Source organism: Adiantum capillus-veneris, chromosome 12, assembly GCF_014529385.1.
Source record: "Adiantum capillus-veneris isolate H3 chromosome 12, ASM1452938v2, whole genome shotgun sequence".
Lineage (NCBI taxonomy): Eukaryota > Viridiplantae > Streptophyta > Polypodiopsida > Polypodiales > Pteridaceae > Adiantum > Adiantum capillus-veneris.
The window spans coordinates 9,804,032-9,831,868 of NC_140942.1; the positions used below are offsets into that span (position 1 = coordinate 9,804,032).

The window sequence follows — 27,837 nt, forward strand, 5'->3', positions numbered from 1 at the left end:
ATCATCTCTCTCTCTCTCTCTCTCTCTCTCTCTCTCTCTCTCTCTCTCTCTCGGCAAAAAAGAGGGGCTTGGTACCCTTTTGTATTACGTAATCAAAGTTACAAGCCCAAAGCATAGTTATCTGGAACAGGAAATCGGAACAGGAACTGGGAACGGCAACATGCATGAAATGCCATTCCCTGTTTCAGATACTCACCTTTGAAACACGGAATGGGATCCGGAACGGGAAATTGGGATGGGAACGAGGAACGGGGACCTGAAAATGGCCATTCCCTGTAACTATGGGGCCCCAAAGGCATTACATCAGCCTGTAGGCATACACACCTAACGGATCTGATAGTGAAAAAACCCTAAAATATTCAATGATTACAAACCATAGGAGAAAAACTACCAGTGATGCAAAGTTACAAAGATGGTGACACAACAAAAGCTAGAAGCACGGGAGTGAGGGAAGAAAGTAGCAAAGAGTGAAGCAGAACAAGGCCACCCTAACGTCGAGAGGAGGCCGAAAACTCCACCAATGAATCTCCAATAACCAGCTCCAGATCTCCAAGGTTGTATACAACAGCGCATCCCAGGAGACGATACATCACCACCCACCAGAAGACTCTGCACCAAAAATTCGGGAGAGATATAGCCTCTAGCCATCCCTGGCAATGATCAACAGGGCTATGACATTCTTCAACCTGCAAGCAGAAGCAGTATATGGTGCAAATTTGAAGGCGAGGCCGGAACAAGCCAACATACCCACCAAACCGGTTTCAAACCTAAATCACCCATCAAACAGGTAGAAAGTACAAGCAATAAATAGGCAGACAAGCAAACATTCACACACTGTCACACACACACCTCAACCACAAGCAGTCATGCTGAACGCACTCATCCGAAGCGCATGCAAATCCACAAGCACAAGCATTGCACCTCTCTCTCTCTCTCTCTCTCTCTCTCTCTCTCTCTCTCTCTCTCTCTCTCTCTCTCTCTCTCTCTCTCTCTCTACTCCCACCGGTTTCTCTAGACAAGTATCATTTAAGTTCTTATTTTTTTGAATGGTACAAATTTTGGAACAGAAAATCTGAATGCAGAACGGGAAACGGAAACTAGCATGAATTCCCATTCCTTGTTACGTTTAAAACATGGAATGGGGATTTGGAATAGGCAGTTAGAATGGGAATGGGAATGGGAAATAGTAGCCTGAAAATGGTCAATCCTTGTAGTATGCTTAAAACTTATATAGTTCAGTACTACGTGTTTTACGTTCCGAACAGTGCGCACCTTTCCACGTTGAACCTCAGATGCTTACCCTTTGTCACGAAGTGATGATGTGGCCTGCCCAACTGGAAAGAACTGGCCAAGAGGACAAGAGAAACAAAACCCAGAAGATGGGCCGAGGGGCCTAAGAGGTTAGGATTAAAATCCTAACCCCTACAACTTATGGAGCACTAGCCGAGGGGCCTAAAACCTAAAACTCAAAAGCTTGACATCTAGGGCTGATTTCCGTAAAATGCGCTAACATGCCGACGTGGCAAGCTGTACGGATTTTCGCGTTTTGCGCTCGCTGCAATTGGCAGTTTTTACTGCTTTTTAGAGCTTATACTTTTGGGGATAAGAGCTTTTGGATCTGATGCTTTTGGGGCTCTGCTTATGGGCATCCCTTGTACCTATATAAGTGCCCTAGGGCCACTTCTAAGAGGGCATCTGGACGCAGAGTCCTGGAGAGAGTTGGACCCTTGGGAATTGTACCCTTTGCGAAGCAATAATAAAGAAATACCGAAAGGGGCGCCAGTATTTGGGGCAAGTGCATCTTGACTCGCAACTCCATCATGCCGTGTTGTGTAACAGACCTGGGCACCCCAAGTGGAGAATCTGAACCAACACAAGAGAATCACTTAAAATACTTCACACCTTCAAAATTTGAGTCGACACGGCCCGGCTTAGTTTTGTGCCGAGAGGTATTGGCCCCAAAATCCAACGCCCCTTGCGGTATTTATTTTTATATTAATGCTTGAGCAAAGTACAACACCCGAGGGGTCCTCTTCTCTCAGACTCTGCGTCCAAATGCTCTAAAGAGTGAGGCCCTTTGGGTCTATTTATTCTTACAAGGGATGCCCCGAAAGCAGAGCCCCAAAAACAGTTAACTCAAAAGCAACCAATTCGAAAAAAAGCATTTGGTCTAAAATCTGCTCCAAAAATCAGCCAGCACTAATTGCGGAATATCGTACAGCCTACCACGTCATCAGCTGTCAGTGCATAACGCGGAAATCCGTACGGCAGCCACTTTAGTAAGTCATCGCAAATTGTGGAAAATCCGTACAGCTTGTCCATGTCAGCATCCACATTGTCTATCTAAGGGCAGCAGTGTTGCATCATCATTTTGTGGCTCCTTCAATGCTTCAACTTCGTCTATAGTCATGCGGCTACCTTCTTTAAGAATCTCCGGGGATGAAAATTCCTTAAACCACTTCCAACACAAAAACATGAACATACCCATTCCATGTAAAGTGATTGGAAAAATTCTATTCTTTCGAAAAGACTCTGCATGCAATGGAGATGAACATAGAGACGTGCCAAACCGTTCATTAAACATTCGCAAACAATGGGGTTGAATCTTGTTAGGTGCAGTAGAATGATTGTTTGCGCTTTGCTCAAGATGAGTGCTCCGAAGTGTGCTCAAGGTTCCTTTTGTTCTTATGGAAGGTAGAGCCTCCCGTTCTTAATGAGAGAATGCTATGATCACAAACAAAGTGAATAGACACTGTGCGTGCAAGTGTATGAGACTAAGAGATTGAGAGAGTAGAGAGATACGACACCAGAGATCGTTGTAAAACCCTCCTCCGAAGGCCCCACTCTCGTCGGCGAGATTGACTGATGCAATCTAGGACTATGCCGATGACGACGACGACGGTGATGACGACGACGACTTTATGGTTGAAATCTGTGGTCTTCTATCTGTTGAATTTCGGGACTGTTTCGGTGGCTGAAAATGGAGGTTCTTCTGCAACCAATTAGGGCTGATTCTGCTGTTGTCCAATAAGGCTAAAAACGCCGGCCTTTCTACTGTAGATTGGCTGAAAACCAGAGGATATGCATCTATACCAAGTGACTGGGCATGCACGGTCTACGAATAGACTCACAAAAGTGCCAGATCACTTCTAATCTAGACTGACTGGACTGACTGAACCTTGATCATGCTGTAGCTTGTCCACGGACACATAGGGTTGGATGTGTCACATGACATCCCTTCCTTTTCAAAGTGAGGTACTAGTACCGAACTGTATGGCGTCGAGGGAGATCGCCAACAGCATCCGGAATCCTGGAAGGGACTCTTCGCCGGCCCACTCTGAGGTGAGGGTCGTGCAATACTTGAACTTCATAAAGGTCTGCAACACTTGCTTCTTTGGGCCGCGCCGAAAGCGACACAAAGTCTTCTGTGGTTCCTTCCTTGCTTCAACTTCGTCTAGAGACCTGCTTCTTTCGTCTTCAAGAATCTCCATGGCTGAAAATTCCTGAAACCATTTCCAACACAAAACCATGAAGATACCCATTCCAAGTAAAGTGAAGGGAAAAAATCTTGTCTTCTCTAAAGATTGTGTATGAAATGTAGATGAACATTTAGACGGAGTGACAAACCGTTCGCCACACACACGCAAACAATGAGATCGAATCTTTCTCTTATGATCTAGAGCAATCAACTTTGGCAATTCACAACGGAAATGCCCATGCTTGGTGCTCATACTTTCATGTGCGCTTTCTACGAATGTGTCATGCCAAGGAAGAGACATGGAATGTGACTTCCTTACATACATACTTTTCAGCTTTTCATGAAAAATCCGCATACATTCGTGCTCATTCATGAGAGAAACGTGTTCAACATACAATATGTCATGCCTAGGAAAAGGGATCACATAAAGACGTTGACTAAAATATAGGAAACGATCACGAATGAAAGACTCGAACAATGCGTGTGTATCAATCATGCGAACACATAATACTTCTTGTGAGGGTTCTTGAAACCTAAGCTCGAGAGCCAAGATCGGTTCTTCTTGAATGATCGAATCGTCTTGTTGGGGTTCTTTGGACCTCGACTCGAAAGCTAAGATCGGTTCTTCGTGATTGATCGAATCTACAACGAGGTTAACTTCGCTAGAAAAAGCATCAACTAACACATCATCCTTGTGAACAATCACATCATCTTCATGCAAATCATCATGCTTGTCTTTATCATCCAAATCATCATGCTGATCATTGTCAATCAAATCATCATGCAAGTCATTGTCAATCAAATCATCATCATGCTTCACACAATCATGCAAATCCTGTTTGTCTTGCTTTGGAGAAGAAGAGACTGAGAGAGTCTCCTTTTCCCAAATCTCGTGCATTGGTGCTTGCACTTGAGAAAAGAGTCGCAACATCTCTTGCATTCGTGCTTTGTTCTCACGATAAAATTCTGCTTCTCTTTCTTTGGCTTCCAAGTGTGCTTGCTCGCTCTCACGTGCTATGGCGGCCATTCCTTCTTTGTATTCACGATCTATGGCTACCCTTCGTTCTTCGTAAGCCTTTCTTTTTGCTTTGTCTTCTGCATGTCTGCGTTTCATTTCTGTCATTCTTGCTGCATTTCTTGCTTCGCGTTCTAAATTCTGTTCCATAAACAACAGCTCCAACTCCTCCATTGGAGTTAGTGCAATCGGTGTCGTAGATAGGGAAGGGTCGGAAAAACGTCCTGGTGGGGAAAATTCTTCTTCGCCTCTCTCATGCTCATCACCTCCAAGCGAAGTATCCATTCCGCTTTGAGTGATGATCATTCTAAAATCGTGGGTTCTTGTGGATTCTTGTGGTCTTGGGTTCTTAAGTTCACGAGAAACTTGGGTTCTTGGGTTCTTGAGGATCTTGAGGTTGAGGTTTTCTTTCGCTTGCAAATCGCGTTTGAGAAGGATCTTCTCTTCACCCGAGTCCTACTCCTTTCTGCGGGCGCACCCCTTGGCAGCCTTGCGCTCACACCAAGATTGCTTTTTCCCACCTCACGTCGATTGGCCGGCCGCTAAGTGCACGGTCCGCTCTCAATGAGTGAAAAGAGACACAAGGGGAGGCTGGACAAGCCCTTCTTTCCTGGGATTCCTGTCACTCTTCAAAAACACGATTAGGAATCGACACGCCCAAGCGAACTTGGGGTCGTGCGACCGCAACAAGCAAAAGAAAATTCTTGTGATTCTTGTGGTTCTTTCCTTGAGTGATACAGAACACTACCAAAGCTCTGATACCAATGTTAGGTGCAGCGGAATGATTGTTTGCGCTTTGCTCAAGATGAGTGCTCCGAACTGTGCTCAAGGTTCCTTTTGTTCTTATGGAAGGTAGAGCCTCCTGTTCTTAATGAGAGAATGCTATGATCACAAACAAAGTGAATGGACACTCTGCGTGCAAGTGTATGAGACTGAGAGATTGAGAGAGAAGAGAGATACGACACCAGAGACATTGTAAAACCCTCCTCCGAAGGCCCCACTCTCGTCGGCGAGAGTGGTCTACTTTTTGATTGCACAAAGTGGTACAATGACGATGCAATGGACTGATGCAATCTGGGACTATGCCGATGACGACGATGGTGATGACGACGACGACTTTATGGCTGAAATCTGTGGTCTTATCTGCTGAATTTCGGGACTGTTTCGGTGGCTGAAAATCTCTGTTTTGGCTGCGTTTATATGGCTGAAAATGGGGGTTCTTATACAACCAATTAGGGCTGATTCTGTTGCTGTCCAATGAGACTGAAAACGCTGGCCTTTCTGCTGCAGATTGGCTGAAAACCAAAGGATATGCATCTATACCAAGTGACTGGGCATGCACAGTCTACGAATAGACTCACAAAAGTGTCAGATCACTTCTAATCTAGAGTGATTGGACTGATTGAACCTTGATCATGTTGTAGCTTGTCCACGGACACATAGGGTTGGATGTGTCACGTGACAAATCTTGACTTTCTGATCTAAATCAATCAACTGTGGCAAATCACAATGGAAATGCCCATGCTTGATGCTCAATCCTTCTTGTGCTCTTTCGGATAATGTGTCATGCCAAGGAAGAGACATGGAATGTGAATATGTCATGCCTATGAAAAGGGATCACATAAGGACGGTGATTAAAATACAGGAAAGCATCACAAATGAAACACTTGAACAATGCGTGCTGACTTATCATTCGTACACATAATACTTCCTGTGACTCGAGAGCCAAGATCGGTTCATCGTGATTGATCGAATCTTCCTTTGGGGGTTCTTTGGACCTCGATTCGAGAGCCAAGATCGGTTCTTCGTGATTGATCGAATCTGCAATGAGGTGAGCAATAAGTATCAACTAAACCATCATCCTAGTGAACAATCACATCATTTTCTTGCAAATCATCATGCTCGTGAGTAATCATATCTTTTTCTTGCAAATCATCATGCTTGTGAGTAATCACATCTTGATCATGCAAATCATCATGCTTATCATTATCATGCAAATCATGAATGTCATGCTTTGGAAAAGAAGAGACTGAAAGAGTCTCCTTCTCCTGATCCTTTGCAATCTGTGCCTGCACATTAGAAAGAGTCGCAACAACTCTTTCATGTGTTGGTCGCTCATCGCTTTTCTTGCTTTGTTCTCACGATCAAAGTTTGCTTGTCTTTTTTCGCGCTCACGATCCAATTTGGCTTTTCTTACTTTGGCTTCCAAGCGTGCTTGCTCGTGCTCACGCGCTATGGCTGCCATTCTTTCTTCATATTTGCGCTCTATGGCTGCTATTCTTTCTTCGCTTTCTAACTTCCTGTCCATCATCATCTTGTCGAAAGCCTCCATAGGAGTTAGTGCAATCCTTGGCGTAGATGGGGAATAAGGAGGGTCGGAAAAACCTCCTTGTGGGGAAAAATCTTCTTCGTCACTCCCATGCTCACCACCTCCATGCGAAGTATCCATTCCGCTTTGGGTGATGACCATCCATTGAAATCTTGGGTTCTTAAGTTCACGAGGAACTTGGGTTCTTGCAGGTCCGGGTTCTTGGGGTTCTTCAAGTCTTGAGGTTCTTGAGGTTCTTCTTTCGCTTGCAATCTTTGTTAGAGAAAGATCTTCTCTTCACCCGAGTTCTTCTCTTTCCCGCAGGCGCACCCCTTGGCGGCCTTGCGCTCACACCAAGGTTGCTTTTTCCACCTCACATCGATTGGCCGGCCGCTAAGTGCATGGTCTGCTCTTAATGAGCGAAAAGAGAAACAAGGGGAGGCTAGACAAGCCCTTCTTTCTTGGGTTTCGTGTCACTCTTTCAAAACACGATTAGGAATCGACACGTCCAAGAGGACTTGGTTTACGTGCGACCGCAATAAGCAAAAAAAATTCTTGTGGTTCTTTCCTTGAGTGATACAAAACACTGCCAAAGCTCTGATACCAATGTAAGGTGCAGCGAAAGTGAATGTTGAACTTTGCTCAAGATGAGTGTTCCGAACTGTGCTCAAGGTTCTTTTTACTTACGGAAGGGAGAGCCTTTTGTTCCTTTAATGAGAGAGTGCAAGTGATCACAAGGGAAGTCGGGCCGACATCTCTCGCAAGGTGAAGCTTTTGTCACTGATTTCAGCTCCCAGACCTTAGACACTGCCTTGTGGATGGTTGAGCCGAATCAGGTGTACAGAATTTTGCCTTTTACGTTGATGACATGGCAGCTATACGGATTTTCGTAAAATGTGTTGGCAGCTTTGGGCACCAACTTTGTGGGACCAGATGCTTTTATGAACTTGAATCTTTTCATGTAACTGCTTTCCATAACCAAGGGCCTCTAAATATGACCCATGCGCTCACACTCTGGTAGTCTACCTGCAGGAGACGCAGAGCAGAGCCATGGGAGTTGTACCATGTTGAAGCAATATAAAGAAATACCGAAAGGGGCGCCAACGTTCATGACCTAACAAAGAACAAGATGCCTTTCAAATGGGGATCGAGATAACAAGGAGCATTTGATAGGCTCAAGTATTTATTAAGCCATGGTCCTATTTTAATAGTGCTAGACTTTAGGAAATCATTCGAGGTTCACTGCGATGCTTCGCCGGTGCAGTGCTTAACCAAGAAGCCCATGCAGTGGCTTATGAAAGTAGACGGTTTAAGGATGCGGAATTGCATGTCTTAATCTATGAGAAGGAACTTATGGCTGTGATTTACGCCTTGACTACCTGGAAGCATTATCTTCTAGGAGCGGATTTTATGATCAAAACCGATCATTAAAGTTTGCGGTATTTTCTCACGCAACAGAAACTATCTGAGAAGCAGAGGAGTGATCGAGATTCTCGCATGATAGGAAATTTTTGGCATGCCTTGTTTGATAACCTTGGCATGAAGTTGAATTTTTCTTTTGCATATCATCCTCAAACGGATTGGCAGAGTGAGATCATCAATTCTACAGTGTTGGATATGTTGAAATCTTATGTGCCAGACAGACAGTATGACTGGGAGAAGTATTTGCCTGTTGTCAAATAAGCGTATAACAATACCGTACATTTGTCTACGGAAAAGACACTCTTTGAGATTCTTTATGGTAAGCCTTTGCTTCCACCGATCCGTTTAACTAAGGATAAGATATTTGCAGCGGATGAGTTTGTCCGGGATATGGACAGAGCCTATTGGCAAGTTAGGAGAGCAATTTTACGCTCCAAGGAAAAACACAAGAAAGCTGCAAACAAGCACAAAAGGAATTTGGACTTAACAGTCGGTCAATTGGTCTAACTCAAGTTTGAGAAGTCAAGACTAAAGAAACAAGCTGTCACGTGACACATCCAACCCTATGTGTCCGTGGACAAGTTACAGTACGACAAGGGTTCCGTCAGTCCAGTCAGTCTAGATTAGCAAGTGATCTGGCACTTTTGTGAGTCTGTTCGCAGACCGTGCATGTCCAGACATTTAGTGTAGATGCATATCCTTTGGTTGCACACACCATGATCATAAGCATTCCCATCAGAATCCTTTAGGGAATTTTCCAGTGCATTTAGCCTATTGGTGTGAGCGCAAGGCTGCCAAGGGGTGCGCCCGCGGAAAAGAGCAGAACTCGGGTGAAGAGAAGATCCTTCTCAAACAGATTGCAAGTGAAAGAAAACCCTCAAGAACCTCAAGACCCGCAAGAACCTCAAGAACTCAAGAACCCCAAGAACCAAGACCCCCAAGAACCCAAGTTCCTCGTGAACTTAAGAACCCAAGACCACTAGAACCCACAAGAACCCACGACTTCAGAATGGTCATCACTCGAAGCGGAATGGATACTTCGCTTAGAGGTGATGAGCATGAGAGAGGTGAAGAAGAATTTTCCCCACCAGGAGGTTTTTCCGACCCTCCCCCTTCCCCATCTACATCAAGGATTGCACTAACTCCTATGGAGGCTTTCGACAAGATGGTGATGGACATGAAGTTAGACCGCGAAGTACGAAAAGCACAAAGAGAAGCAGACAGAAAGTCCTACAAAGAAGAAATGGCAGCCATAGAGCGTCAGTACGACTTGGAAGAAAAAGAAAGTAAAGCCAAATTTGATCGAGAGAACCAAGCAAGAAAAGAAAAGAGCGACCAACACATGAATGAATTCTTGCGAGTCTTTTCTCAAGTGCAGGCACAAATGCAAGAGATTCAGGAGACGGAGACTCTCTCACTCCCTTCTTCTCCCAAGCATGACACACAGGATTTGCATGATGATAAGCATGATGATTTGGATGATAATGATGAGTATGATGATTTGCATGATCAAGATGTGATTTCTCACAAGCATGATGAGTTGCATGAAGATGATGTGATTGTTCACAAGGATGATGTGTTAGTTGATACTTTCTCTAGTGAAGCTAACCTCATTGCAGATTCCATCAATCACGAAGAACCGATCTTGGCTCTCGAGTCAAGGTCCAAAGAACCCCTCAAGAAGCACCGATCTTGGCTCTCGAGCCTAGGTCCAAAGAACCCTCACAGGAAGTATTATGTGTTCGCATGATTAGTATGCACGCATTGTACGAGTGTTTCATTCGTGATCGTTTCTTGTATTTTCGTCAGTATCTTTATGTGATTCTTTTTCCTAGGCATGACATATTGTACATTGAGCACGTTTCACTCATGAATGAGCACGAATGTATGCGGATTGTTCATGAAAAGTTGAAAAGTATGTATGTAAGGAAGTCACATTCCATGTCTCTTCCTTGGCATGACACATTTGAAGAAAGAGCACATGAAAGTATGAGCACCAAGCATGGGCATTTCCATTGTGAATTGCCACAGTTGATTGATTTACATCAGAAGAGAAAGATTCGATCTCATTGTGTGCGTGTGTGTGGTGAACGGTTTGGCACTCCGCCTCTTTGTTCATCTACATTGCATGCACGGTCTTTGAGGAACACAAGATTTTTTCCACTCGCTTTACATGGAATGGGTATGCTCATGGTTTTGTGTTGGAAGTGGTTTCAGGAATTTTCAGCCATGGAGATTCTTAAAGAAGGAAGCAGCATGACTCTAGACGAAGTTGAAGCATGGAAGGACCCACAGAAGATTCACTTTCGGCGCGGCCCAAAGAAGAAGGCATTGCAGACCTTTATGAAGTTCAAGTATCGCACGACCCACGCATCAGAGTGGGCCGGCGAAGAGTCCCTTCCAAGATTCCGGATGTTATTGGCAATCTCCCTCGACGCCATACAGTTCGGTACCAGTACCTCACTTCGAAAAGGAGGGGATGTCACGTGACACATCCAACCCTATGTGTCCGTGGACAAGTTACAGCACGACAAGGGTTCCGTCAGTCCAGTCAGTCTAGATTAGCAAGTGATCTGGCACTTTTGTGACTCTGTTCACAGATCCTCTGGTTGCACACAACATGATCATAAGTATTCCCATCAGAATCCTTCAGGGGAATTTTCCAGTGCATTTAGCCTATTTTCCCTATTTTTGACATTTTTCACTTATTATTTTAAGTGACTTTTGTTGGAAAGTAGATAGGGTAAATCGAGTAAGTTTGTATATAAGCAAACTTAGACTAGCACTTTCTGGCAGAAGAGGCAGCAGGAGCACTCGCTCAACAGGCAACTTCTCAGCAGAACCCAAGAGGCCTAGCGTTTTCTGCATCAGCAAGACAACCCTAGCGTTTTTCATCTACAAGACCAGCCTTGGCGATTTGTGCACAACAGATCAGCCCGGCGTCAACACGACACAGCAGAGCAACCTAGCGTTTTGCATTTGCAGGACATCCGGCGACAGCAGAAGACAATTTCAGCCTTAGCGTTTTTGGGTTGGATCACAACCTCAGCGTTTTTGCAGATCATCGCGACGGAACATCAAGAACCACCAGCGTTTTCAGTTTTCAGCCCTTAGACACCGCAGATCAAGTCCCGAACCTCGCAGATCTCACCTTTCCGCATCAGTTCCTCGCCGCACGGTCAGTTTCCGCAAGGTTTACGGTTTCAGCCCGGAAAACACAGATTTCAGCATCTGCGTTTTCAGCGCGTCGTTGTCGCATCGTCGTCATCGACATCGTCACCGACATAGAGTCAGAATTCAGCAGATAAAGATTTGCAGATTTCAGCCATTAGCATTTGAAGATTTCAGCCCGTCTCGTAGTCGTCGACATCGTCGGCGAGTCCAAGCATTGTAGAGATTTGTGCAATCATAAGTAGACCGCTCTCGCCATAGAGAGTGGGGCCTTCGGAGGAGGGTTTTACGTCGTCTCTGGTGTTGTATTCTCTTCTCTATCTCTCAGTCTCATGCACTTTCACGCACAGTGTCCATTCACTTGGTTTGTGTTCATTGCACTCTCTCATTAAGAACGGAAGGCTCTCCCTTCCATAAGAACAAAGGAACCTTGAGCTCAGTTCGGAGCACTCATCTCGAGCAAAGTTCAAACATTCATTCCGCTGCACCTTACACAAGCGACTCATAAGGGGAAAGTGCTAAAACTTTCCAACCGTTATTATGGGCCGTTATAGATAATTGACCAAGTGAACAATGTGACATTCCAATGAGAGCTACCGTCTAATTGGAGGATCCAAAATGCTTTCCATGTTAGTTTACTACGGCCATATGTGGGACCACCTCCAAGTCAGCCTAACCTCTTGAGATTGAGGAAATAGAAGAAATAGTCCAACCCGAGCAGATCATTCTTCATCAAGAGCAGCCGTTGAAGCCTCGAAAGATTACCCATAAGTATTTGGTAAAGTTCGAGAATTATTCTACTCTAAACGCTCAGTGGATGACCGAGCAAGAATTAGCATCGTATACTAAAGTGAAAAAAAGCCATGTAAGCAACGTGCAACGCGATTCACGGGCATTCGTACAACCTCTGCCACGTCATCAGTTCTTCACACTGGAAAATGAGTGTGTGCGCGATCTGCTTTATTTATGGTCTTTAAACCCCTGGGCCCCATTGGACGGGGTCCCATAAGTTGGTAGACTTTTCTTTAATAATTTGACCCCAATCGGCAAGGATCAATAAGTTGGTGAGAACTTTTGCTTCTTCTAGGGTTTAGGCCCCTTGGCCGGGATCTACAGGTTGGCTCCGTTCTTCAATGGCTTGACACACAAGCAATTTGCAAAATATTGACGCTGCATCTCCATTCTTTCATAAGCTATGGATGGAGACGGTCCATATTCTTCTGCCGATCATCGGAAGGCGGTTGATGTCCATTAGAATCCCGTTGTTTAACAAGTAAAATGTCCAAGGGTCCTCTCTCTCTGCAAATCTGCCGGAAGAGGGGCCTTGATAATTCTTATAAAGGCCCTTGGTCTGGCCTAAAAGCAGTCACACGAAAGCACAAGCTCCAAAAGCTTATGTCGTCCAAAATCTAGCACACTAGGGACTAACCATACGTTGCTTCCACGTCAACATGCTTCCGCAAAATCCGCCGCAAATCACGAGCATCTGTACAGTTTGCCACATCAACAACCGCTCGCTTATTTTTGGGTTATCTTTCATTTTAAAGGGTTTAGGCCCCTCGGTCGAAGTACCATAAGTTGGAACAACTTATCAAAGGAGTTCTTTAAAAATTTGGGCCTCCCGGCTGAGTTCCATAAGTTGTGTCGAACTTTTCCCGGCTCTTTCACTAGGGTCCTTTAATGTCCGACCTCTGTCCTTTAGGCCATGCAACGTCATCACTTTGTGACAATGCAACCATCCAAGGTAGTACAACCAACATCAAACATATCCCACTATCCGTAATGAGTACTCAGAGTTAGCGCGGTTTGGGGCATCCTCAAGTTTGTAAGCAACGTGAGTCAAAGTCTTTTTTGGCTTTCTTGGGCAATACACGTGCTTTTCTGAAACGGAGGCCAAGGGTGCTCATTTTGATGCATTTGGTTCTCAAGGTGCCGTTGTTGGTTTTTGAGAAACACCATAGGGATGCAATCGACACCCAAGAGGAAGAAGACGAGGTTTTGAGACCGTGGAAGAAGAGCCTCATTCCTCGCAAACATAGAGAGCACTATGATTAGCCAAAAGGATGATGATGTCAGGTGCAACGGAAGTGTTCAAGGATTTAGCTCGGATCCAGTACTCCGAAGTCTGCACAAACACAAGGGACGCTTTACTTCACTTGAAAGAATTGAATTGAACTGAAAGAAAGAGAGACACAAGAGAGAGAGAGAGAGAGAGAGAGAGAGAGAGAGAGAACACTGAATGTCGGGTCCCAAACCCTCAAGGGCCCCCTTGCTCTGTTGCCAGAGCAAGTACTTTCTTTATTCTTGCACAATGCTCATACAATGATGCTAAATGCTGAGGTGTTGATGCTATTGATGCTGGGTTCTATTGGGTCTACGTCAAAGACGACGGCGACAACGACGACGAGGTTCCGTGGATCTATGACGACGACGATGACGACGATGACGAGGAGGTTCTTGACGGGTTTGTGGATCCTTATGTCGAGCCAAGGCACAAGGGTACTAGGTGCTGGGGTACTGTGCCGACGACGGTGATGACGACGACGACGACGACGATGCTCAGGCTGAAAGCCGGGGTTTGCTAGCATTGTCGATGGCAAGGGGTGTGTAACCACGACAAGGCTAGGTTGAATCTGCTGGCGCTTCAAGCTGAAACGCGGGCTGTCTTGGGCTGAAATCATTGATCATGCTCTACTGAAAACACTGATCATGCTCTGCTGAAAACGCTGGTCTTCAATCCGAGAAAATGCTGGGCTTCTGGCTGGTCATGCGGCATGGCTGGGTGGCTCCCTATTTCCCTTGCGTCTTCTGCTTCTACAAGCGCCCAGTGGGCTGCCTATATAGGAGGCAAAATCTGGGTCAAGCAGGGACTAATTCAGCCCCACGAAAGCTTCTAAAGTGGCCTCTCGTTTGAAGGGAAATGCGCAAACTTGGTGGTTAACACTCTTGTTGCAAAAACAGATACGTCACAATTGGATGGGGATCAAGCGACACTTATCATCATTGTGGTTGACACCAAAGTATGAAGCCAAGGGTTTCATGGCTTGGAACCATCTCAGGATAACAGAGAAAAACACATAGGATACCAGGATGCTCTAGTTGAAGAACGACAATGGCAAAGATTTGGTCTTAGATGTGAAACTTAAGGGTGAGTGAGTCACTATTGTATTGGCTTCAATCATTTCAAAATTAATGAAATCGAGTCTTTGTGCTTACTCGATCTATGAGGTTTCGACGTGTCAAGCCACTGAAGAACGGAGCTGTAATGTGCAGCGGAAGTGAATGATGGTGTAAGCTTAGGGTGAGTGAACAATGAGTACTCAAGGTTTCTTTTACTTTAGAGGAAGGGAGAGACTTCCGTGCTTAGAGAGAGAATGTGCAATGACCAAACAAGAGAGGGGAAATTGTGAGTGCAAAGAGCATGAGAGTGCTAGAGAGAGAGGGAGAAGAGACAACACCAGATGGGGTCCCAAACCCCCCTCCAAGGGTCCCCCTCTCTATTGCTAGAGAGGTATTTGCTTTAGAATCCCTAGACTTAGAATGTTGCGGTCCAAGATTTCCTTTAGAAACCGGTACGGGTCCGGGTTCAAGTGTAAAGACAAGGTCTTCCTTCATTAACTTGTAACCAACTGTTGTGTGATCCATAGGCTCTTGCATGGTAGTGACTTGCTTGGAAAGACAATATTTTGGGAGTGGAGAAAGTGATCCGATAGTACCGCTCACATTGATCCTCCAAGGGTAAATTTTTAAAGGAGAGAGAGAGAGAGAGACATCCCAAAAAATTCATTGTATCTTCCATGATTTCAATGGCTAGCATTTTCAAGTTACCCCATTCTTCCATAAGAAGTATTTCAAATAAAGATGGTAGGTAACTTTGAGCAAAAACATTCTTAAAAGCTTGCCATGTCCTTGGAGCGTGAGGTTTTGTATATAAGAACTCCACCACTGCACAACATTGTATGTAAGAAAAGTGACTTTGAGAAGTTTTGGATTCTTTTATATGATTCTTGAGTGCATAAATGTTGTCAAATTCTCGAAGAAAATGTAAAGCTTTCTTCTGTCTTGGACTCCTAAAAAGGTGAAAATTTTTAATGTCAATCCACCATCCTTAAAATCCTTGGGTTGAGGAAGTGCAAGTAAGGATTTCAACTTTGAACCATAGGAGGTGGTGGTGGAGGCAATGGTAGAGGTGGTGCAGAAGTAGTTGTTGCAACTGTAACAAACTTGAACACTCCAAGTCAAGATTCTACCGCGACACTGCAGAGATTCACTTCAAGACAGTTCACAATTCACACTTGAGTCGACACGGCCCGGCGTAGTTCCGTGCCTAGAGATATTGGCCCCAAAGACTGGCGTCCCTTTCGGTATTTCTTTTTGTATTAATCTGTGTTCAAAGTACAAGAGAGTGGGTAGGTGCTCACTCTCAGACTCTGGTCCAGATGCTTTGAGAAGTGAGGCCCTGCCCACTTATTTTTTGGTTACAAGGGATGCCCAACAGCAGAGCCCCAAAAGCTGTCAAATTTAAAAGCTTGTAAAAATAAAGCAATTGAGCCAAAAGCTTCAAAATCAGCCAGCGTAGGATTTCAGCCAACTCAAAAGCAGTAAATTTGTACGACAGTGCCACGTCAGTAGCTCCACGTTTTGCACCACTTTTTTCGAAAATCCGTACGGCAATCTGTACAACCTGCCACGTCTGCCTATCATCAGCGCGTTGTCCGGGGTCTACTGTCTCCACGTTACCATTTTGTGATATACCCCCCTCTTGAAAGCATTGTAATCTGCCTCGATTACGCCTGCAAAACAGACAGAGGCCATAAACTGTCTTAGCAGACACTGACTGTTAGTACCGACGCACTAGGCACAACACATCTAGCACATGTACCAATCACACGACATCACATTCAAAAATCATTCCAAATCTCAGACCATGATTAATCAGCAACATATTTAGCAATCGCATCTAGATCCAGTCGGGACCTCACAAATGCCCGATTAACTAATCCATACTGCAATCATGTCTATAGACATTTATGAGACCGAAATGCTGCAATCATTTCGTCTATCAGTTCTTGCACTTAAACAAGTCAAGTACAAATCAGTCAGTATTATTTTCATTATCGAGAATTCTAGTTCATAAAGTCACACAGCAGAATACTGTCAGCTCCAAAGTATCCCTGAAACCCAAAGGGACATCAATGACTCTATATCAAAGTATCGGGGCAATCTGTCATGCTTCTATTTATGAGAAAGAGCTAATGACAGTAATTCATGCTCTTTCTATTTGGAAACATTATCTTTTAGGACCTGATTTTATAATCAAGACAAATTATCAAAGTCTTTGCTACTTTCTCACACAAAAAAAGTTATCAAAAAAGCAAATGAGATGGACAAACTTTCTTTCAATGTTTCATTTTCACATTTTGCACACTTCTGGAACAAAGAATGCAGTTGCACATGCTCTCTCCAGTCGTCCAAAGACCAATGAAATGATAACTATTTATCATGAGAAACTAGAATCTCTCAGTGAGATGTATCCTTAAGATGCAGACTTCACTACAATCTGGGCAGATCTTCTGGTCATTCAAGGTCACCTTATTCCATTAGGGATGAGACACTATATCATCAACAAGCAATATGCATAGTTCAGTCCTTAAGACAGAAGCTGATGGATGAAGCACATAATTCTCCTTATGCCGAGCATCGGGGAATTACTGCTACCACTAGTGCTCTTGAAAGATATTTCTTTTGGCCAACACTCCAGGTAGACATTGAAAAATATGTACGCGAGTGTTTAGTATGCCAAAAAGTGAAATATGATAGACATAAAGTTTATAGCAAGCGTCAGCCACTCCCTGTGCCTAACACGCCATGGGAAAGTATTGCCATGGATTTTATTACAAACCTTCCTAGATCCAAAAATGAAAATGATGCAATCAAGACTATAATAGATAGATTCAGTAAGCAAGCACATTTCCTTCCAATCAAGAAGATATCAAAGTTAATCACATGGCTAGAATATTTCTAGCTCAGATTTTTAAACATCATGGATTGCAAAAAACTATTGTCAGCGATAGAGATCCTCACATGATTAGTTTATTTTGGCAAGCACTATTCAAAAATTTGGGAACTAAGCTTGATTTTTCATCAGCTTATCATCCTCAAACAGATGGTCAAAGCGAAATTGCTAATGCCACTGTTTTAGATCTTCTCAAGTGCTATATTGGGAACAGTACTTACTGGTAGTTGAGTTTGCGTATAATAATAGCATACATTCCTCAATTGGTAAAGCTCCATTCAAAATCATTTATGGGAAGCCACTCTTACTCCCTATTTTAATTACCAAAGAGAACATCTTTGCGGTAGACGAATTTGTGCGTGATATTGATACCGCCTATCAAAAGTAAAACAAGCGATTCTTCATACTCAAGAGCAGTAGAAGAGAAAAGCAGACAAGCACAAAAGGAATCTCAATCTTGAGAAAGGATAATATGTCCTACTTAAGTCTGCCCCCCACAAACGTGAGCGTGCTCTACGCAGTCGAGCTCTCCATTGAAGCTTAAGGATCAACCCTTGTGGTGTGGAGTCCTTGAGCTCCCATCACCTAGAACAAGGTTTCTCTTGATCATAGGTTGCTGTGGGAGAAGATTCATCGTGAAAAGTAGAAGGAAATTCTCTTTCTCTCACGCCTAGCTGCTGCAAATTCTCTGTTTTCAGCCCCTAATCACCTCTATTAGGGTGAATTTCAACAAACTACTCATAGAATCTCATTCTTCTCTACCTACATTGCGCGTACACAAAGTTTGGTGCGATTCCATCGCAAAAAAGGTCTCTAGTTCGGTATTGGAACATGCTCAAGTAACATTTTCAGATTATGTGCAGAAAATTACAGCAAGCATGTGTGCGTGCATTTTACGTGTTTCTCCTTTGTGTTTATTGCAGGAATGATTATGCATGAAGGGACACAATTAGTGAAAGGTAGACTCTCATCTTTTAGAGCTTCCGCGGAGTTTTGTGGAAGATAGACTCTCACTTACAAGAGCTTCCCAAAATCTCACAGCAGAGGGAAAATCCTCTCAGTAGTCACAGAGTAGTTTTCTCACTCTCTCAGTCAGAAGCAGAAAAGGAACAAAGAAAGAATAGAGGACGGGCTTTTGCCCCGTTCCCGTGCCTGTAAAGATTCTTAGTAATAAAGAAATTCTCCTAATGGGGGGGACCAGCCCATCTTTTGCCCCCAATGATGTAACAAGCTTTTCTCTCTCTTCCAAATTCTCTCGAGTATATGAATTTCATTTGATAGTTAGTTTACGCTTCCATATTTTTGTGACAATCGTATAGTTCAAGGATTGTTGAAGATTGTATAGAATAGGTAAATTGCGCGGAGGATGTGATACCAATGTTAGTCCCTCGTCGGATCCATCCTACACACATGACATGACACAAGCCATACACATAGACGAGCCTAGAGAGTAGGCATCAGGTTCACCTCCCAACTGTAGAGCCAATATGAGTTCACTCCCGAGCTTGGGAGCTTGCATCCAACGAGCTAGCCTCTACCACAAAGGCTTGTATCCCATAGCACCAAGCGCACACACCAATGCGAGTGTGAGGGTAGAGCTGCGAAGAGCTAAAGTCAAGTGTGGTGATCACACAAGATAGCTCGCTAATGAGCCTAGGTTCCTATTTATAGGATTCCTTAACTGCTCTAACCATAGGGCCATGTTCAGACTTGGCTGGACTTCGCTTAGTCACCCATTGTGATTTATGGGGACGTAACAAGATGCCTCGGAAGTTTGTCGTTGATGAGAAAGTGTGCATACTCAGTGCCGACCGTCTCCTTTAAGGATTGGTTTGCTTGTTAGAAAAGCAAACGATTCAAGCTCTGATACCAATGTAACCACTTTCGGCACCACATGACAAATAATTTAATAAAAGAACAATTGTAACAGACTTTAGCACTCAAACACGACCGAACTAAAGGGGAGAGATCACACAGTAGACACGGAGTGGCGGAGTTCCACTCCTAGAGGTATTGACCCCAAACACTGGTCCCTCTTTCGGTATTCCTTTTATATTGATCTTTATAAGAGTACAATTGTTGGAAGAGAGTACTCTGCAATCTACTACCAACGAGCGCAGTTCTCTATCCAGATGCACTAGCCTCTTAGTCAGGCACCCCTTTGTGTACTTTTTATTTTATGTTAATAAAAAGCCACACAATACAACTACCAAGGAGTCACTCTTTGCAAATGTGTAACCATACACTGCTGATCTACCAGAGAAGACCCCTAAGGTTGTGATTTATAGGCATTGAATCCCTAAAGCAATTGTTCCAAAAGCTTCATTGAAAATACAATAGCCACAAAAGAAAACTAGCACCCCTAAAGGCTCATTAGGTCAATGCTTTCAAAAATTACCGCCCAAAAATGTCACGCAAATGGGCACCCCGTGCCAACAGAAAAGAAAAGACTGAACAACTTTAAGCACTTCAAATGACAATTGAAGTGAAAGAGATGCACAACACACGAGACAGGGAATGACGGAATTCCACCCCAAGAGAACATTGGCCCCAAACACTGGCGCCCCTTTTGGTATTTCTTTATATTGCTTCACTCAGTACAAGCCGGTACTCCATGCTCTGCACCTTCACCCGGAAGCGTGCCAGAGAATGATCCCATGGCACAAATTTGAAGGCCCTTGGCCTATGAAAAGCAGTTACATGAAAAGCTTCAAAACTTAAAGCATATGGTGTAAGGTGCAACGGAAGTGAATGTTGAACTTTGCTCAGATGAATGCTCCAAATTGTGCTCAAGGTTCCTTTTACTTACGGAAGGGAGAGCCTTCCGTTCCTTTAGTGAGAGAGTGCAATGGACACAAACAAAGTGAATGACACTGTGAATGAAGGTGTTGAGACTGAGAGATAGAGAGAGAAGAATACGACAACAGAATGTTGTCAAAACCCTCCTAAGGCCCCACTCTCTATGGCGAGAGCGGTCTACTCTACTATTGATTGCACAAATCTCTACAATGCTTGGACTTGCCGACGATGTCAACGACGATGAGGACGACGACGAGACGGGCTGAAATCTGAAAATGCTAATGGCTGAAATCTGCAAATCTTTATCTGCTGAATTCTGACTCTATGTCGGTGACGATGTCGATAACGACGGCACAACGATGATGCGCTGAAAACGCAGATGCTGAAATCTGCGTTTTCCAGGCTGAATTTGCAAACTTCGTGGGATCTGACCGTGCGGCGAGAATCTGCTGCGGAAAGGTGAGATCTACGAGGTTTGGGGGTCATTCTGTTGTGCCTAAGTGCTGAAAAATGAAAACGCTGATGCTTCTAACTGTTCCGTCGCGAAGATCTGCAAAAACGCTAGGTTGATCTGCAAACCAAAAACGCTAGGGCTGAAAATGGGTCCTGCTGCAGAAACATTGTGAATCTGCTGGTGCAAACCACTAACGCTAGGGCTGATCTGTCCTTTGCTGTCGCCAGGCTGATGCAGATGCAAAAACGCGAGGCTGCTGGTCTTGTCCAAAAACGCTAGGTCTTGGGGGTCCTGCTAAGAAGGTGCCTGTTAAACCGGAGTTCCTGCTGCCTCTTCTGCCACAAAGTGCTAGCGCTAGGTTTTTATATATACAAACTTAGCAAAATTGTCCTGCCTAGTTCCCAACAAAAGTCACTTAAAAATAATAAGTGAAAAATGTCAAAAATAGGAAAAATAGGTCTATGCATTGTAAAAATGCTCTTGATGGAAATCTAATGGTCATGTTGTGTGCAACCAAAGGATATTCATCTACTCTAAGTGTATGGACATGCACGGTTTGCAAACAGACTCACAAAAGTGCCAGATCACTTCCTATTCTAGACTGACTTGACTAAACTGAACCCTTTCCATGCTGTAGCTTGTCCATAGACATTTAGGATGTGTCATGTGACATCCCCTCCTTTTCAAAGTGAGGTACTGGTACCAAACTGTATGGTGTCGAGGAAGATCACCAACAGGGTCTGGAATCCTCGAAAGGACTCGTCATCGGCGCACTCTGATGTGTGGGTCGTGCGATACTCGAACTTCATAAAGGTTTGCAACGCTTGCTTCTTTGGGCCGCGCCAAAAGCGAGACAAAGTCTTCTGTGACTCCTTCAATGCTTCAACTTCGTCTAGAGTCATGTGTCTACCTTCTTCAAGAATCTCTGAAGCTGAAAATTCCTGAAACCACTTCCAACACAAAAACATGAACATACCCATTACATGTAAAGTGACTGGAAAACATCTTGTCTTCTCGAAAGACTGTGTATGCAATGTAGATGAACAAATAGACGGAGTGCCAACCCGTTCACCACACACACGCAAACAATGAGATCGAATCTTGTGTTTCTGATCTAAATCAATCAACTGTGGCAAATCACAATGGACATGCCCATGCTTGATGCTCAATCTTTCTTGTGCTCTTTCTGATATTGTGTCATGCCAAGGAAGAGACGTGGAATGTGACTTCCTTGAATGCATACTTTTCAACTTTTCATGAGAAATCCGCATACATCCGTGCTCATTCATGAGTGAATCGTGCTCAACGTACAATATGACATGCCTGTGAAAAGGGATTACATAAAGACGTTGACTAAAATACAGCAAAGCATCATGAATGAAACACTCGAACAATGCGTGTTGACTAATCATTCGAACACATAGTACTTCCTGTGGGGGTTCTTTGGACCTAGGCTCGAGAGCCAAGATCGGTTCTTCCTGAGGGGGTTCTTTGGACCTAAGCTCGAGAGCCAAGATTGGTTCTTCCTGATTAATCGACTCTGCAATGAGGTTAGCTTCACTAGAGAAAGTATCAACTAACACATCATCCTTGTGAACAATCACATCATCTTCATGCAAATCATCATGCTTGTGAGAAATTGTAACAAATTGTTGACGTGTCAAAGCCTAAAGAATGGAGCCAACTTACAGATGCCGGCCGAGGGGCCTAAACCCTAAGAAGAACAAGCAACAGAAGAAGTGTCACAAAGTGATGACGTGGTCTGGGTTCTTGGGGTTCTTCAAGTCTTGAGGTTCTTGAGGTTCTTCTTTCGCTTGCAATCTTTGTTAGAGAAAGATCTTCTCTTCACCCGAGTTCTTCTCTTTCCCGCAGGCGCACCCCTTGGCGGCCTTGCGCTCACACCAAGGTTGCTTTTTCCACCTCACATCGATTGGCCGGCCGCTAAGTGCACGGTCCGCTCTCAATGAGCGAAAAGAGGCACAAGGGGAGACTGGACAAGCCCTTCTTTCTTGGGTTTCCTGTCACTCTTCAAAAACATGAATAGGAATCGACACGATCAAGAGAACTTGGGTTACGTGCGACCGCAACAAGCAAAAAAATTACGTGGTTCTTGTGGTTCTTTCCTTGAGTGATACAGAACACTGCCAAAGCTCTGATACCAATGTTAGGTGCAGCGGAAGTGAATGTTGAACTTTGCTCAAGATGAATGCTCCGAATTGTGCTCAAGGTTCCTTTTACTTACGGAAGGGAGAGCCTTCTGTTCCTTTAGTGAGATAGTGCAATGGACACAAACAAAGTGAATGACACTGTGAATGACGGTGCTGAGACTGAGAGATAGAGAGAGAAGAATACGACACCAGAATGTTGTCAAAACCCTCCTCTGAAGGCCCCACTCTCTATGGCGAGAGCGGTCTACTATTGATTGCACAAATCTCTACAATGCTTGGACTTGCCGACGATGTCGACCACGATGAGGATGACGACGAGACGGGTTGAAATCTGAAAATGCTAATGGCTGAAATCTGCAAATCTTTATCTGCTGAATTCTGACTCTGTCGGTGACGATGTCGATGACGACGGTACGTAGATGACGCGCTGAAAATGCAGATGCTGGAATCTACATTTTCGGGGCTGAATTTGCAAACTTCGTGGGATCTAACCGTGCGGCGAGGATCTGCTGCGGGAAGGTGAGATCTGCGAGGTTTGGGGGTCGTTCTGTTGTGCCTAAGTGCTGAAAACTGAAAACGCTGATGCTTCTAACTGTTCCGTCGCGAAGATCTGCAAAAACGCTGAGGTTGATCTGCAAACCAAAAACGCTAGGACTGAAAATGGCTCCTGCTGCAAAAACATTGTGAATCTATTGGTGCAAACCACTAACGCTAGGGCTGATCTGTCCTTTGCTGTCGCTAGGCTGATACAAATGCAAAAACGCCAGGCTGCTGGTCTTGTCCAAAAACGCTAGCTTTGCAGATGACTGAAAACGCTAGGTCCTGTTGAGAAGGTGCCTGTTGAACCGGAGTTCCTGCTGCCTCTTCTGCCAGAAAGTGCTAGCGCTAGGTTTCTATATATACAAACTTAGCAAAATTGCCCTACCTAGTTCCCAACAAAAGTCACTTAAAAATAAAAAGTGAAAAATGTCAAAAATAGGTAAAATAGGTCTATGCACTGTAAAAATGCTCCTGATGTGTTCTGATGGAAATCTGATGGTCATGTTGTGTACAACCAGAGGATATTCATCTACTCTAAGTGTCTCGACATGCACGGTCTGCGAACAGATTTACAAAAGTGCCAGATCACTTCCTATTCTAGACTCGCTTGTCTGAACTGAACCCTTGTCATGCTGTAGCTTGTCCACGGACACTTAGGGTTGGATGTGTTACGTGACATATGGCCCCAAAAGCTGGCGTAAAAAGCTGCCAGCGCAAATTACGAAAATCCGTATAGGTGCCACATGGCACTACCAGTGTGTTTTGCGGGGCTGTCCGTACACTCTACCACGCCAGCATGTCAGCACGTTTTGCAGGCGTATGTACAGCTGCCACGTCATAAGCAATTTATGCAAATGTGTGTGTGTGTGTGTGTGTGTGCACGCGGGTCCTGCTTTATTTGATCTCTTTAGGTCCCCTGGGCCCCATCGAACGAGGTCCCGTAATTTGGTGGGAACTCTTCTTTACAGATAGGCCACTCGGCAAGACTTTGCAAGTTGGTAAACTTCTTCCGTTTGCTTCTTCTGTTGCTTTTTTAATTGGGGTTTAGGCCCCTTGGCCGGGATCTGTAGGTTGGCTCCGCTCTTTAGTGGTTTGTGGCTTGACACGTCAGCAGTTTGTGACAAAAAAAGAAACTCAGCTGCATGTCAGCATCCCCCGCAAATCGTGGCATAACATCCTGCAAATCGTGGCGCAATTTGTGGTGGAAAATCCGTGCCTTACACGTCATCATCCGTACGGCCGTCTCTCTTCTCTTTTGTAGGGCCGGCTGATTACCACACCATCACTTGGTCACAAGTTCGAATGCATGCACAAAAGACAAACTCTCACCACACAAAACCCAACGAGCAAACGGAAAGAAAAACAAAAGGAAACCAGAGAACCAAAAAAAAAAAAGGAAAGGCAGAGAAGACAAAGAAATCACTGTGGCACAAGCTAACAAAGCAGCTATGGCAGCAAATGTGGCTCAGTCGAAGGCAGTGGCAATGATGTCTGTGGAATGGGCGCGTCAATGGCAGTGGGCAGGGCACAGCTGCGGCATCTGTGGCGGAGACCACGCTGGCAGCAACATTAGCGGCGACATGTGACAAGCCTGTGTGCAAGTGCAGCACTGTGAGGTGCTGGTGGTGACTGACGCGAGGACAGGATATGGTGGGCAGCATCCTCGCTGACCAGCCTAGGGTATCGAGCAGAGCTTTGATGCAGATAAACTGTACTCTCTCTCTCTCTCTCTCTCTCTCTCTCTCTCTCTCTCACACACACACACACACACAAGTATGAATGACTGAAGCAAGCACATCAAAGCAGCAATACTGGAATTCATTTGTCTAAACACAATTATTTCTTTTATTTTTGTGCAGGAGTTTTTTTTCTCCCAAGCCATTTTTAGGCAATGAGTTTTACACTCAGTAACTTTCGGCCCCTTTTGGAGGCAGCCAGCACTTGAAGACTGAGACCAAGATGACTTAGTATGGGACTGTGACTTTTGCAGTATGGCAGTGACATCGTATATCTAGCAAGTAGCATAGTCCAGCTTTAAAGGCTGCTTGCACCAGGGGCAGAGTATTATTCAGCAAGTTCTTAAGACCAACTGTCTGAACGTGCACGCCATCCACTACTATATGTATGAGAATTTTGCGGTCCTTGAAGTTAATGCCCTATGGCCATCGTTTTAAGCTCAAAAATTAATTGTGTCTAAAGTCTTACAGGCAAGGTAGGTGGCAGGTTTTGTGGAGGTCATTGGTATCCGAGGGGTATATACAGGGTTCCTTCGGTGTTCACCATTGTCTCCTTAGCATTGGTTTGTTCCTGAAAACAGCAGCTGTAAAGCGGTTGCTTGCTATGTGAATATTGCTCATACCAAATGGATGGTGCATCCTTTGTCTCACAACTCTTTGCAATGTCCTGGTCATACAAGGTCGTGCAGGATTTTAGAAGGTGGATTATACTGTTGAAGTAGGTAAAGCCTTCTATTGTAACTCCAGGCTCCAAATCTATGAAGCTTGTGTTTTTTAATTTATACTTTGTGTTGCTATAATGACACTTCCAGCTTGCATCAATAGATCATCCTAGCAGGACCTTGAATGCTATTTAAATGCTGTGTATGTGTGGAAATTGCTCTGACATGAGCAACCATTACCCTTAGGCGGTAAAAATTGGTGTCTGTTTTATCGCACCAAGCGATTTCTTATCATGATTTCTCGTGACTATTTCTGACATATTAATCACAAAATTATCAGTGGGTGAGATTTGCTTATGCTGCTCAAAAAAGTCCCAGTTTTTATCCATGGGTGAGTGTGGCCATCCCTAGTAACATTATATTTTTAAGCAAATAGTTCCACACCAAGTTGCTGATTCCAAGAGGCAAGAACCATATTTGACCCCATACTGGCAAAGTTCTAGCCATGTGTGTGAAACTCGTTCTTTCCAAGCAAATGCCAATGGCCATAGCCCATACTCAAGTACTTGAATAAGTACTTTTATTCTTATGAAACACACTCTTTAGGAATATTCATACAGCTTAAAATTTTTACTTTTTATTTAATATACTTCAATTGAAATCGTGACATCCCTTTTTTTAAACCTAGGGGTAAGTCACTTTATTAATTCACTGAAAAATCTATAAAAGTGGTATTGCATCAGCTCACCTTCCATAACAATGTGATCATAGAGCTTTCCTCTTGAGAATATTTTCGAATGTAGAATCATCGAGGGATATTCTAGCTGATGTTTCATAGTGACATCATGTCTACTACAAGCTCATGTGATATACTATGTGCCACAGTCCATAATTGCTTCAAAATATTTGACGAGCTGGTAAAATCTCATTTTTTCTTAGGAATGTGTGACAATGTACCTAGTGCTCCAAGCTATCCTAATAGATACTGTGATCTCATTTGTTCTAAGAGACACCTAGAGTAGAGCCAATGTTTTACTTGTAAGTGACAAGAAAAAGCTTCTATCACCTCAGATCATAAGGCAAGATACAAAAGATGTGCTATGGTAGAAAATTGTATCACTAATCTAAAATCAAAGGAGAGAAAAGTGCAAGGAATTGCCTCGTTACAAGGGAAAGATTTAGATTGACTCATAGGAGTTCTTCTAGACTTCAAAGGGCCTTATTGTTTTTACAAGCTTCAAAAAGGGATGGAAAGCTCCTCTCAAAGGTCAATCAATCCCTCAAAGCTGCTACTAAGTGGCAGAAGCAAACTCATGTCAAATCGGTCTCTAGGTCTGCGGATGCTTGGATGAGTGAACAACAAAAGGAGGAGGGCAAGAGGTTCTGCATTTGTATCCTGCAACCTGCACCCTCTCTTCTTCCAGCTCTAAACACTATTGACCAGTCCATTACCAACTGGAAAACCACTTCTAACCAGTGTACGATCAACTGAGAAGACGTTGGGTAGAGAACCAACCGTGGGGAAACCACGTGGTTCTCAAGCTCATTCTCCAACCACAAAACCTATGTGTCTACCAATCTCTGATAGACATTTCTTGAATGTGATGATTGCTATAACGCGGCAGCAAGGCCTATCCATCGTACCAAAATGCAAATCCACCGAAATCTGGCACCTTGAAGTATGCTTTGCCCAAGTGAGACAAATGCACAAGAGAGCCGCGGATGTCCATTTACAAGATGCAAAATGTGGGTTGAACGCCAATACCTTGCTGAGTCTAAAAAAAGGGCAGCGTTGCTCGCCGCACTTCAGCGCTCCTCTCGCCCCGCTCGGCTTCTTCTCTGCACTGCGCACAGGTAACGTTCGCCAGAAAGAGAAGAGATTCGAATTCATCATACACAGATGTCTTCTCTTTTACGTTGCTAAAAATACTGGTATGTGGGTAAGATTCTGGAAAATGGGCTCTTGATTCCTCTTGTGGAGGTAGTATGTGGGCAAGATTCTCTTGATTCCTCTACTCGCAGCAGGTATGTGGGCAAGATTCTGGGAAATGGGCTCTTGATTCCTCTA

General features: G+C 44.2%; 1 protein-coding gene and 1 long non-coding RNA gene across 4 annotated transcripts in view; one reads left to right on the top strand and one right to left on the bottom strand.

Annotated features, from left to right (window-relative positions):
- Positions 1-25,921, top strand: part of LOC147445302 (uncharacterized) — a 31,312-nt gene extending 5,391 nt beyond the window's left edge. For all 3 annotated transcript variants that reach the window (XM_086524864.1, XM_086524866.1, XM_086524865.1), the window contains one exon: positions 25,231-25,921. The gene's annotated coding sequence lies outside the window, so the exon portion shown is untranslated. The remainder of the gene's footprint in view (positions 1-25,230) is intronic.
- On the bottom strand, positions 53-27,837 carry LOC147445303 (uncharacterized). The gene is made up of 2 exons (XR_015189763.1): positions 27,535-27,837; positions 53-686 (listed from the first exon to the last, which is right to left on the bottom strand). It is a non-coding gene; the product is annotated as an uncharacterized LOC147445303 (long non-coding RNA).